We start from the raw sequence: 14,962 nt of genomic DNA, 5'->3' as shown, positions 1-14,962 counted from the left end.
CTCACCCTCATGCCATCCCAGATGTGTATGACTTTCTTCTGCTGAACACAAACATTTTTAGAAAAATATATCTGCACTAACCAGAGCTTTGAAGGCCCAAAAAGCACATAGATACAGCATAAAAGTAATCCATAAGACTTCAGTGGTTTAATCCATGTCTTCACAAATGATATGATAGTCGTGGGAGTGAAACAGATTAATATTTAAGTCCTTTTTTTTACCATAAATCTGCACTTTTACTTTTATTTTCACATTCTTTTGTTATTCAGCGATTCACATTATTTGTGCATATCGCCACTAATTCAGTAGGAAGGAAAATGTATAGTAATAAGGGACTTAAGTATTGATCGGTTTCTCACCCACACCTATCCTATCCCTTCAGAAGACATGGATTAAAACACTGGAGGTGTATATGCTGCTTTTATGTGCTTTTTGGAGCTTCAAAGTTTTGGCCACCATTCACTTGAACTGTATGGAGCTGTATGTATAGAGATATTCTTCTAAAAATCTGTGTTTTTGTTCAGAATGAGGCTAAGAATATTATTCAGCATTCAAATTCTGAGAGAATTTTCATTTTTGGGTGAACTATTCCATGAAAGTGCACGTATTTAGACGTTCTTAAAACATAATACATTTATACAAATTTTTTTTTTTTTTAAAGTATCAATATTCCATGTAGTCTTTTAGAGGTAATGTAATATAAACGTCATTAAAAATAGTTTTAGATGACTGCCTGACATGTCATGTCAACTACCCACCTGTAGTTGACTAACCAATGTCTGGTGTACATTTCAAACCTGTTTATATTTGAAAGTCTGAAGGTTATATGCCAGGACACCGAACATCACCCATATGTTTTTTTTTTTTTTTTTTTTTTTGGCACACATCACAATGAGCTCACTGTGTTCAATGCACTATTACTTTCTTAAACCGTTTGCTTTAGTCACAGAAGTTAGTGTTGTCAAGGCGTTGACTGAGACTTTTCATTCACAACCTACAGAAAGCGTTTGAATCGTTGCGGCAAAGTGTGTCTGCTGATGTGGGCGTCACCAACTGCGCTCAAGAGAAAGTCTATGTGCGGACCTGTGACTCTCTACATGAGTGAGTCAAGTTAAGAACACGCGTGAAACCACTATTTCAAAGGAAAAAACAAGAGGAAGAAGGGGGCATTTGAACATTAGCTGTGGAACTCGCCTGCGCGCACAGTGCGCTTTTGCGCACTCTCCAAAGTCACCTGGAAACTTTTGCGCCACAGAGAAGCTCCAGTCTGAAGCAGTTTTATTGGGGTAAGTGACACTAAACGCACTGATGCACTAACGCCAACGTGTCTATTTTAAAACATATGCATAATATGGTGCATTAATTTTGCTCTAACTCGTTTAGCATATTTGTTATAGTTTTACAGATTACAGATGCACTCTAGTCTTGTATGAATATGAGTCATAATTTAAGCGGACACTTGTGTGTTCCTCCCATCACTAAGGCAGCAGACCTTTATAAAGCACTATTAGATATATACATAGGCAACATGCATCTACGCATGCTTAGAATGCGTTATATTACACTCAATTGCTGACACAAATAAATACTACATGCTTTCTTACTTAAGACGCAATGAGTTTTTCGGGTCATTTTATTCTCATCGGGCGCTTGATAAAGATAAGAGGAAGCCTGCGGTGGCAGCATGAGATAGTGTTTCAAACTTCCTGTTCCTCTTTAGAAAAAGATACTTAATTGGAGTATGTGTAGGTCTCCATATGGCAAGCACGTATATACTGCGCTTTCCATATGAAGTAAAGCAGCAGCAACAATAATAGTAAAAGATACCTGTTAATGATTCCATGTTACAAAAAGATAATTTCTTATCCAGTTGCAATGCATTTTGACCCGCTACTAGAGGCCCGGTCTCTGTGGTTAGTTACTGTGTCGAGTCACGTACTAGTAGTTCCGTCCAGCAACGTCACATAAAGTGGGCGTGGCCGGCGGTCTGTCAACGCAACATCTGCGCGTTTGTATCTGGGTAGAAAAGTGCGCGTGTAGGCTACATGGCTGCGTGTCAAAACCTAGTGAACCTAGGTGCCTCCTTAGACAGCAGACTAGGCTTTGAAACAGCCAATGTTTCAATTTCAGTTTCAAAGTACTGATTTAGACACTGGTAGAAGTCCGTACGAGGAGACTTCTGAGGGGCCGTTCACACAGTACATGTTTTTACGTCCACTGAATGAAAAACGAACGCTGAGGTCTTGAAACACGCGTTTTTATAAGTTGACAGTTGTTGACTATTCATTAAAAAACAATATACGAACGGTTCAAATCGAACGCGTTCTTGCGTCTGTCGAGCGCACGTTAACAAGTTTTTTTTAACATGACCCAGCGTCTAGAAACGCGTGGCAACAGTTAAAGAAGTCAGTCTAGCGCGCGTGTAAACAAAGGAAAACAGTTTAAAAACAGCGCGGGTGACCGTAAAAACGTGTTCAGGTTCAAAACAGTGAGCAAGACGGAATGAGACTGAACGCTGAAGTCGCGTAACGCGGTTTTTTAATTTTTATAAAGTTGACCGTTGTTAATTTGACACGAAAGGCAGCGGTGTCGGTCTGACGCATGCGTGCATAAACCAATAATCAGAAAACATAGGAGACGCAACGATAGAACGCGTACTATGGGAGACTCCTCTAAATAAACAGCTGGACGCGACGCAAGAACGTGTCCTGGGTGAACGCCCCCCTAAATGTTTAATAACCAACTTAAACTCGACTTTTGATCCTCTTGATGTTAGAAACTGATATAATCTTTTTTTTTTTTAGCAAGTTTTCCATCTTGTATTTTCTTACTTCTCTCTTATTTTTCCTTATTTTATTTTTTCCTTAATATTTTTCCATCTTATTTTTCCTTATTTAAAATTTTCCCATCATATTTTTCCTTATTTTTACATCTTATATTTACTTATTTCTTCCATTTAAATTTGACTATTTCTTACTATTTTGTTTTTCGGTCTCCTGAAACTTCCTCTCGTCTCCATTCATGTGGTTTAATAAATCAGTCTGTGAACATTATACACCAATCTGTGATTATAAAGGTGATTTCCAGTGTCCGGTACAATTTAACAAACGCGACAGTATTTATTTACAGTAGTGAAAACGACAGAATATTAAACATAGTTAATTATTTTAGCTGTAAAAATTTAATATTGCAGTACCAAAAAGTACAATGCTGTTTTTAACATGGTGCTGTGGTCGGACCATGATGCTTTGGACATGACCTACGGTACTACTCTGGTGTTTTTAAAATACCTTGGAACACAATATAAAAACGGTGCATTATTAATGTACCAGTACCATGGTTTTACTATCTGATACAATCACACTACTTTTTTGTTGTTGTAATTTAGTTAAATTAATTGACTGTACAATAAAACTTCACAGTGTTCATATCATGTTAAAATCAACTTGCATATCTCAAATAAAGAAGGACTAGAGATTGAATCGAAAGGAAGCTTTCTACAAAGTTGACATGTATTTTTAAGGTCACATTTTTACCCTGTCATTGTACACTGCCCCCACAGCTACTTTTAGTTAGGCAAACTTGGTTTCCAGTAAAACCTGTTACTGGTGGCCGTAGCATGAGGAAGTGGTGGCAATGAAACTTACATTCATAAAAAAGTCTCACTGTGTCTATTGTTCTGTTTCAGATGGAGTTGAAATGACTGTATGCAAGCTTATACTGTTCAGCAGTCTTTTGGTGGTTGAGGGGTATATAGATCACTCCTCATATTTCAAAGTTTTATGAGATTCATTTTTAGCTCTGAAGTCTCAAAATCACTAGGTCTGATTTTTTTATTTATTTTTTGATCTGTCATACATGAAAAAGGAAACCAAAAGACTTAGAAAAATGTAGACATATATATTGCATTTTTAATATCTGATGAATATTGAATGGTTAGAATGTAAGACACGTGACCCAGAATTTTGAGGGCCTCAAATTTCTCTTTGGCTTTTGTGCCATCTAGTGGACATTTTTCGCAACTGATTTCAACTTTATCAAAGCAGTTTAATCTTAAAGTAATTGCAAGCAAAACAGTGTGATTACAAGTCAAGTCAAACTTTATTGAAAAATGTACACAAAAAAATTATTTTATTTATTTAAGTATTACATAATAATAATAATAATAATAGAAAATGAGACATACAATTAAATGAAGGGAAACAATCAGGAGACTTTGAGACTCAATAATCTTCAAACAGTACCAAAAGAATAAAATAGGCCTTTTAAGATAGTTCTTTTAAGCTAGTTTTTTAAAGAATTATTAATACTATTATTACGTTCATTAATTAGCTTTAAATAAAGTTCAAATCAGGTGCGAGAAATGTCCACAATATATAATTACTTATTATAATAATAATAATATAATATTCTAAATAAAAATATAGTTAGAATATTTATAAACAATAGCAGTACAGTTAAGCTACTATCTTTAAAAGGAGAGAAAGAAAACACAATAGGTTTATCTACCGCCTAATATTGAGAAATATTAAAAAATTACCTTTTGATGAACATTCCTAAGAGGTTAAGATAGTATGTTTGGCTTAACAGTTTATATATTATATATATAATAAACATAAATACAGTTAGTACATAAAATATCTAAACATACTTTTTGTGTTTTGGTTATTTTTCTTTTGTCCACAGAGTGTCAGTATTTACATTATTTCTGAGATTTGGCTTCGGTCATGTGAAGTTGAACTATAAATCCTCAGACAGTTCAAAATTCACTGCAGTTACAGCACAATGCATGTGTTAATAATAATGTAAGTATAGATGAAGTAGTCTGTTCATCCAGTCACAGACAGATGATCTGAAGATGGTGGCACCTGAATGAGAAACACTGCAGGTTGGATTCTAATTAGGAGTGACTCAAGACAAAGTCCTCATCCAAAATGCCCTGACAGATGTTATCTTTTTTGAATGTGGAACAACCGAAATGCTCAAAACTGTTGAGTAAGCATACTTTTCAGTAATATCTGATAACATCAAATAACATCTGACAAGAATATAATAATATTTTTTAAGGCTGATCCAGTTAATGAGCATTCTAAAGCAAAAAGACCAGGCAATATTGTGATGCTCATTTTTTGTTTTGTTTTCCGCGTCTAATAAACTATTCCAAAATACACTACAAATGCAATTCACACAAAACAATTACTTGAATACACCTCTTGTATGATGAACATGTTTTACATTTCTTAAAAACCCTAGAAATAATATCAAAATTGCTTTGAAGTAAAAAAAAAATCTGTGATGCAACGTAAGGGGACAGAACAAAAAAAGTATAATTAAAAGCTGATGAAAAAAAAGAAATGTTGGCTTGAATTGGGCAGAAAAAGATTTTTCTTTTTTTATAAATCATAATTTTTTCATATCATTAAATCAAATATTTTGCCATTTCTATGAAAAGGCAGATTTTATTAAGGCCATTTGGTGTAACCATGAGACAACTTGTTATTCTAGACTATGATCTAGTGATATTTAAAAAGGTGCAAGGAAACTATTTTAATACCTTTTACTTGATAAGTGCACCACATGACATTTTTTAAATCTTTAAATTATTTTTTGTAGAAAATGCAATAATTGTTTTTAAAAAATATGTAAAAACCACATGAACTCAAAAAATGACACATCTACGAACTTGACACGTTTTAAACTAGAAGTTTTATCACCTCGAACAACCTTATTTGTCAATAAGCAATATTTTTTCAAGTAACTAATTGGTTAGTCTTTAACTCACTTATGTATATATATATATATATATATATATATATATATATATATATATATATATATATATATATATATATATATATATATATATATAAAGAGAGAGTATATACACTCACCTAAAGGATTATTAGGAACACCTGTTCAATTTCTCATTAATGCAATTATCTAATCAACCAATCACATGGCAGTTGCTTCAATGCATTTAGGGGTGTGGTCCTGGTCAAGGCAATCTCCTGAACTCCAAACTGAATGTCAGAATGGGAAAGAAAGGTGATTTAAGCAATTTTGAGCGTGGCATGGTTGTTGGTGCCAGGCGGGCCGGTCTGAGTATTTCACAATCTGCTCAGTTACTGGGATTTTCACGCACAACCATTTCTAGGGTTTACAAAGAATGGTGTGAAAAGGGAAAAACATCCAGTATGCGGCAGTCCTGTGGGTGAAAATGCCTTGTTGATGCTAGAGGTCAGAGGAGAATGGGCCGACTGATTCAAGCTGATAGAAGAGCAACTTTGCCTGAAATAACCACTCGTTACAACCGAGGTATGCAGCAAAGCATTTGTGAAGCCACAACACGCACAACCTTGAGGCGGATGGGCTACAACAGCAGAAGACCCCACCGGGTACCACTCATCTCCACTACAAATAGGAAAAAGAGGCTACAATTTGCAAGAGCTCACCAAAATTGGACAGTTGAAGACTGGATAAATGTTGCCTGGTCTGATGAGTCTCGATTTCTGTTGAGACATTCAGATGGTCGAGTCAGAATTTGGCGTAAACAGAATGAGAACATGGATCCATCATGCCTTGTTACCACTGTGCAGGCTGGTGGTGGTGGTGTAATGGTGTGGGGAATGTTTTCTTGGCACACTTTAGGCCCCTTAGTGCCAATTGGGCATCGTTTAAATGCCACGGCCTACCTGAGCATTGTTTCTGACCATGTACATCCCTTTATGGCCACCATGTACCCATCCTCTGATGGCTACTTCCAGCAGGATAATGCACCATGTCACAAAGCTCGAATCATTTCAAATTGGTTTCTTGAACATGACAATGAGTTCACTGTACTAAAATGGCCCCCACAGTCACCAGATCTCAACCCAATAGAGCATCTTTGGGATGTGGTGGAGCAGGAGCTTCGTGCCCTGGATGTGCATCCCACAAATCTCCATCAACTGCAAGATGCTATCCTATCAATATGGGCCAACATTTCTAAAGAATGCTTTCAGCACCTTGTTGAATCAATGCCACGTAGAATTAAGGCAGTTCTGAAGGCGAAAGGGGGTCAAACACAGTATTAGTATGGTGTTCCTAATAATCCTTTAGGTGAGTGTATGTGTGTGTGTTTATATTTACAGTACATATAATCCACAAATCTGATTGGACGATAGACCTTCCATGAGCACTGATGGTCTGACATCATTAGCAATCCGACGCTTCACTGTGTGTATCATTCCGCTTGTGCTCGTGCTGTTCTAAACTAAAGCGTAAGAGCAGTGCAGATGTGTTAAGAGCTGCTGTTTGTCTTTTTTTTACATTACATATGTTAGCCAGCAGGTGGTGGCAAAAGATCATTTCTGTGGGTAATATGAGCCAGTTAGGTGACATGAAGTGAATCCGTCAGCTACTGTTAGTAGTACTGTTACTACTACACTACTAAAGCTAGGAAATAGCTTTAAACTAACATCTTCAGAATTACCCTCATCACAGCAGACAGACACAACAGACTGATTAATTTCACAAACTGAAGGCGCTTACGTCTTATCATACTTTCCACATTGGAGTGGGCACACGGTTTAAAATGGCGGAGGACATTGCGGTTTCTATAGCGGTCGACTCTTGCGCACCGGCTACCGCGAAATAGGGAGAAATACCCCTACATGTATGCTATTTTTCCACTGAGAAAGCTGACAGCATTTCTGCTTGGGTGTGGCAACAGGTGATCACACATGCCCACTCACACTCTCACACACACACACTCACTCACTCACTCAATTACATTATTAGCCAAGATCTTTATCAATTTAGCTACCACCACCCTTAAACAAGCACTTGACCTCAGTTGATCATGTTTGACCCTCCAGTATCAATTTATGTTGGCCATTTTAAAATATTAGATTTTTGAAATCAATTAAACTATTTTGTTTTTGTAAAGGGACCAATGGAAAGGAGGAGGCGAGAACTGGCTTTTCAATATAAATAATAGTTTAATGATAAACTTAAAAGACAACACAAACACACACATGACGGACATGTCCGTTAACGATCTCTCTCTCTCCCGCACAATCCTCTGCAGTCGACCTTTATACCTCAGAGGCTTGATTAGTCTAATACGGGACCGGGTGTGTAGGATCACGACCCGGCCCCGCCCTCCGCCCTGCCACAGTTTTTTATCAAAGTAGCCTGGAAAAAAAAAATCTGTGCTGGGATATATTTTGCGATAATCACCAGCGGACTGCATATTATCCCACTTATTATACAACAATTTACCAAATAAATTGACATGAAATATTGTTTTGAGGTTAAATTATTTTATTATATAAGAAGAAAGCGAGTTATGAGAGATATGAAACTAGCACATCTATGCAAGAAATCGGTTCTCTGGGACAACAGATACAGTAACATACACCGTTGAGCCACAACATTAAAACCACCTGCCTAATATTGTGTAGGTGCCCCTCATGCTGCCAAAACAGCGTCCAACCCGCATCTCAGGATGGCATTCAAAGATTATATTCTTCTCAACACAATTGTACAGAGCGGTTATCTGAGTTACTGTAGACTTTGTCAGTTTGAACCAGTCTTGACATTCTCTGTTGACCTCTCTCATCAACAAGGCATTGTTTTCCACAGAACTCAATGGATGTTTTTGTTTTTGGCACCATTCGGAGTAAATTCAAGAGACTGTTGTGTAGGGGGTCTGGGTAGCTCTACGAGTATTGACGTTGACCATCACCCCAGGAGTCACGAGTTTGAATCTAGGTGTGCTGAGTGACTCCAGCCAGGTCTCCTATGTAACCAAATTGGCCCAGTTGCTAAGGAGGGTAGAGTCACATGGGGTAACCTCCTCGTGGTCAGGATTGAGCAGAGTAGCATGAGCCTCCACATACTGTGAGTCATGCACAACGAACCACATAATAAGATGTGCAGATTGACAGTCTCAGAAGCGGAGGCAACTGAGACTTGTCCTCCGCCACCCTGATTGAGGTGAGTAACCGCGCCACCACAAGGACCTACTAAATAGTATGAATTGGGCATTCCAAATTGGGAAAAATAAATAAATAAAAATAAAATAAAGAGAGACTGTTGTGTGTGTGAAAATCCCAGGAGATCAACAGTTACAGAAATACTCAAACCAGCCCATCTGGCACCAACAATCATCCATGTGATTATCTAATCAGCCAATCATGTGGCAGAAGTGCAGTGCATAAAATCACGCAGATACGGGTCAGCAGCTTAAGTTAATATTCACATCAACCATCAGAATGGGAAAAATGTGATCTCAATGATTTGGACAGTGGCATGATTGTTGGTGCCAGACGGGCTGGTTTGAGTATTTCTGGGATTTTCACACACAACAGTCTCTAGAATTTACTCCGAATGGTGCCAAAAACCAAAAACATCCAGTGAGCTTCAGTTCTGCGGATGGAAACACCTTGTTGATGAGAGAGGTCAACAGACAATGGACAGACTGGTTTGAACTACAGTAACTCTGTAAAAAAATGACTGTAGAATGCCACTATTGACCAATCAGAATCTAGTATTCCAGAGAGTCTGTTCGATTCCAGAACTTTTGGAATTGACTCCGATTCCTGGTTTCAGAATCAATTCCAAGAGTCAGTTTCTGACTATTTTTCTTGATTCTTTTTCAATTTTGAAAAAAATGTGAGGCAAAGTTAATTTTCAAACGGAATAGTGCAATATTAAGCATTTTTTACACTCCTTATGATAACATAAATGACAACAGATCTTGACATTTTCTGTTAGGTCTATTCTAAATATAAATATGGGTTTATGAAATTCCCAATGTGCAATGCTTCAATCCTATAGGATAAATTTAAGGGAGGTTTGGCTGAGCAGATGCGCATGTATAATGAAAGAATACCGCAAATGATGTTAAAAGCACCATTTCGCCTGCATTGAAATTGTCTGCTATCGCTGTTCTTGTTTAGAAAAAAGTTTTACAGTAGTACTTGTCCACCAACATTTGTACACTGAATAAAATGTCCAGACAATACTCTTTGATTTGATGATTTTACCTATTTAAAAATACAGGTTCTTGTGCAACTCTTGAACAACATTTTTCATGCAATATAAAAATATTTTTCATACCATTTATCTAAATGTAATTTTATATCATAGAATTTGTCATTTAAACTTTATACCAATTTACTGATGTAAACTTGGGAGCTATTGTACAATTTTGCTTTGTATTGAGGCCTCTGGAAGGTGTAGTAGTTTAGTGGTCAAGGAAATAATCACAGTCCGAATATGTCATGCCCCTATGCTAGTGTTCCCAGTGCTTTGGAATCGAAAATTCAATTCTTTTTGGAATCAACTCCCAGACCTACATGTGTTTGTGTTTTATCGAAATAATAAAATGACTATTATTTAACAGACATGTAGGCCAAATCAAGATTAAAGGGATAATTCACACAAAAATTTAAATTCATTATTTACTCGCCCTCATGCCATCCCATATGTGTATGACTTTCTTTCTTCTGCTGAACACAAACAAAGATATTTAGAAGAATATCTCATCTCTTTAGGTCCATACAATGCAAGTCAACAGGGTTCAAATCTTTAAAGCGCCAAAAAGCACATAAAGGCAACAAAAGTAATCCATGTCTTCAGAAGCGATATGATCGGTGTGGGTGAGAAAACGGTTCAATATTTAAGTCATAGTTTACTATAAATTCTCCTACCTGCCCAGTAGGTGGTGATATGCATGAAGAATGTGAATCGCCAAAAACAGAAGAGAAAAAGAGAACCCTTAGGAGAGGAGCGCTAAGGAGGGTTGATTCGAGATTTATTGTAAAAAAGGACTTAATCCGTTTCTCACCCACACCTATGAAGACATGGATTTAACAACTAGAGTCATATGGATTACTTTTGTGCTACCTTTATGTGCTTTTTGGAGCTTCAAAGTTCTGGTCACCATTCACTTGCATTGTATGGACCTATAGATCTGAGATATTCCTCTAAAAATCTTAATGTTAATTAAATGTTTTTATTAATGACAACCTTAGGGTTTAGAGAGTAACAGTAACTCAAGTTGACTTTTTTTCCTATACTTACTAGTATTAATTATGTAAACTATTTTAATGTATTTTTTTTTTTTTTACAATTATGAGATAACTATTAGTATTTACAGTGATGAGTCATGATCAATTTAGTTACCTTATAAAACAAAATCTTTATGTATCGAACATGCATACGAGAACACCACCTCTCCTGTTGCATGTACTCTGTCAAACACACTCATTTATGTACTTGTAAACCTGCACTGTCATGCACTCCTACTCAACAGCTAGCAAACCTGCATGTGAATTTATCAATCATCATGTGTTGAGATGAGCAGATCCCTGTTACCTAAATGCACTTGTCATATGAGCTCACTTAAACCATTATTGATCAGCTTTAGACGTCCTCTGTAGTGTAGAAGGTCTATTGTGTTTGACACAATGGTCTCAGGCTTTACTGGGATGCCCTGGAGTATCTGTGTCCCTTGAGGAGTGTGCAATAGGATCATATTGATCAGGTTTTGTCAGGGTTTCTCCTTTGAGTGATTGCACTCAGTGAGAATGAATTTAGAGTTAGTTCTCACAGGGTAACTGAATGAGACACAGCTGCATGTGTGTTTAATGTGACCCAGCCGCTTCAGCTGACACGTATTGACTGTGCATTCATTTTCAGTTTGTTTATGGACATTCCTACATAGAAAATGCATTTACACTTATGATGCTTGTAGTGCTTCACTCTATTTTGTGATGCAAATGGGGTTAAGTTCCTTTTTATGTAATTGCCGCTGCTTGTTAAAGGAATATTCCGCGTCCAATATAAGTTAAGCTCATTCAACACCATTTTTGGCACAATGATGATTAAAAAATAAATAAAAAATTATATATATATATATATATATTTTTTTTTTTACAGTAATTTTAATGCTTTAGTACCGTTTTAGGCTTTATAGAAGTTGTAAAACTGGATTTAACTTTACACAGAAAAGATTATTAAGTAATTTTATCACACTAAAATCATGTTAACAGCCATAATGTTTACATCGTGTGGCTATACTTTTGAATCAGTGAATATTTTAACGTTTATAGATTTGAGCTTTTTTTAAGTAAAGGAGGGACGAGTCAATATACTTTTGTGATTATCAACATTATGAAGCTAAATGCTGTCGATTGAGTTTAGATTGTATTGAACCCGAAATATCTCAGCTCTGTAGATCCATATAATACCAGTTAAAGGTTGTCAGAACGTTGAAGCTCAAAAAAGCACATAAAGGCAGTATAAAAGTAATCCATAAAACTCCAGTGGTTAAGTCCATGTCTTCAGAAATGATATGATAGGTGTGGGTGAGAAACAGATTAAGTCCTTTTTTTATTACTATAAATCTCCACTTTCATCATATTCTTTTGTTTTTTGTGGTTCACATTCTTCGTGCATATCACCACCAACTGGGCAGGGAGGAAAATGTATAGTATAAAGGGCTTAAATATTGATCTCTCACCCACATCTATCATATCACTTCAGAAGACATAGATTAAACCACTGGAGTTTTATGGATTACTTTTAAGATCACTTTATGTGCTTTTTGGAGCTTTCACATTTTTAACCCCATTCACTTGCATCATGAGTACCTACAGAGCTGAAATATTCTTCAAAAAATCTTCATTTGTGTTCAGCAGAAGAAAGAAAGTCATACACATCTGGGAGAGTGTGAGGGGGAGTAAATTATGAGAGAATTTGCATTTTTGGGTGAACTATTCCTTTAGGTTCGTAGAAGAGTCACAATAAAACTTAGTTTCTCCATACTGAGAAATAATTTGTGATGGTTCCTAAGAAGCTGTCTAACTAGTAAAATGTTGTCCTTCCAGCAATGGTCCTGGTTTGTACTATAAAACAGAAAGTTAGCTGTGCTTGGACTGCATTACTTTTCTCTTTATCTTATGACTCATAGATTCTGCAGTTCCTTTCACATGTCTGCAATATGTGCACTGATAGATCTTATTCATTTTCTTCCGTCACCTCCCTCAGTTTGTTTTATTTTAAGGCCGTTTCCTGCTCAACACAGGAAGTTCAGTATCTGCAGATCTGAGGGTTTCATGGGAATCTTCTCACTGTGAGCATTAAATGAGCATGACTTGCTTCCTAGCCAGCAACACTGTTCCTGTATGCCAGCACACCATTAATGTTTCATATTGTCTTTAAAAAGATTAATGGATCATCATGAAATTCAAAGTCAACAAGAAATTCAAATTGCCCCCATTTATTTTCTGAATGCACGTTCATGTACCTAATGTGCACAATTAATCGGTGCAAGTTATTGCAAATATATATATAAAGGGTCTTTGTAAACTAGTAACTTGCTTCGCCTTTCAATGAACTTTCCTTTGTGCTGCATGCTTTTCAAAATCCAATCACTTCACAATGAATAAAATCAAGTCCCATCCTACATTTAATTTTTCATTGACTATCCTATTTCACTCTAAAATCAAGTGAAGACTAACAAACTATCCCAAAGGTTTTTGTCAGGGTCAATCCCATGATCACTACACTCACAGCTGATGGATTAGCAAATCCTGTTTGCAGCAATGCAATGTTATATGAGGTAAACGCGCATGCAAACCTGTTCACCCTAAATGTCTCTGGTGTGTCATATGTGATTACGTGAAACTGAAAGAGAGAAGATCTGATCATTAAGGGGGTAAAGATTCCGCATCATAATGAGTCAATACTAAAGTACTCGCTATTGCAGACTTGCATTAAATGTGCACATTCAAATAGCAGAGCTTTATCGGTATTACGTTATCCTAACTCTGTTGTTGAGCATTTCTTACACATTTTGTTATCGTTTAAGTAATGATATACATCTCAGATACCTTTCAAAAGACATAAGGTACATTATAACAGTGGAACTTGTATAATAAAGCTAACATAGTAAAATAACTACAACTAATAACTACAAGAGCACTAAATCATTTAATATAGGGAAATTTGTTGATACATCTGCCTTGAAGTATTTACAATATATAGTCAGTTTTTCTTGCTGTTAATTGGTGACAGGTCTCTGTTTGGTTAAAAAAATTGGTTTTACTTACTTTAACCTAAGTGTATGTAACCTTCTGACTTCAACTGTAAGCCTACACATAAAATGTTTTGGGCTTTTTATTTTATAGTCGTCTTGTTTTATCGAATTGTTTATGATTCTTTCCGTTAAATAAAGGTTGATTTCCTCATACTGAATGTCAGGGAGTTGAGAGAAAGGTTTGTTCTGGGTAAAATTAACAATGGTTTTACTATTCAAAATATTGTAGTAATAATGTTTTTTGACAGAAACCATTTTAATGCAATTAACCATGGTGTTACTGTAGTAATATGGTGTTAATATAGTAACCATGTATCACGAACCCCATTCCTCTGCCCCATCTCCGCTTCCTCACACACGCACACTATCTCCCTTCTCACACACGCGCACTCTCTTGTGCTTACTCGCTCGTTCCGCCCCCTTCGAGTTCGGACGCTCGCATTGCTCGCTCGAGCCCTCACGCCCACTATGCTTCCCCGGGCTCTCTTGTTCGTAAAATATCTCCTCCCTCTGGCGCACTCGCCTCAATCAGCCTGAACATTATGACCACTTGCACTCACGCGCTTCCTATCTTCACACATTGTTTACACCTGCACTCACGCGCTTCTTGTCCCCACACATTAGTTACACCTGCACTCATCTCGTCACCTGTCATTGTCTACACCTGCACTCGCCCCTATAAATACACTATCCCTCCGTTTGAATCCCGTTGGTTATTGTATGTATTTAGATTCCCGTGTTTTGACCCCCGCTAGTCTCATCTAGTTTTGCCCCCGCTAGTCTCATCTAGTTTTGCCCCTGCTAGTTTCGTCTAGTTTCGACCTCCCTCCTCTTGATTATCCTCTTAGCTTGCCAACTCGTTCCCCTGTCTTC

General features: G+C 36.8%; 1 long non-coding RNA gene across 2 annotated transcripts in view; it reads right to left on the bottom strand.

The window, feature by feature from the left end:
- Nucleotides 1-1,925, bottom strand: part of LOC127660374 (uncharacterized) — a 77,704-nt gene extending 75,779 nt beyond the window's left edge. For both annotated transcript variants that reach the window (XR_007972633.1, XR_007972634.1), the window contains exon 1: nucleotides 1,828-1,925. This is a non-coding gene — a long non-coding RNA (uncharacterized LOC127660374). The remainder of the gene's footprint in view (nucleotides 1-1,827) is intronic.
- Nucleotides 1,926-14,962: the final 13,037 nt, after the last annotated feature.

This window comes from Xyrauchen texanus, chromosome 20, assembly GCF_025860055.1.
Source record: "Xyrauchen texanus isolate HMW12.3.18 chromosome 20, RBS_HiC_50CHRs, whole genome shotgun sequence".
NCBI lineage: Eukaryota > Metazoa > Chordata > Actinopteri > Cypriniformes > Catostomidae > Xyrauchen > Xyrauchen texanus.
The sequence above is the reverse complement of the archived record's forward strand: the minus strand, read 5'-3'. Positions and strand labels throughout refer to the sequence as shown.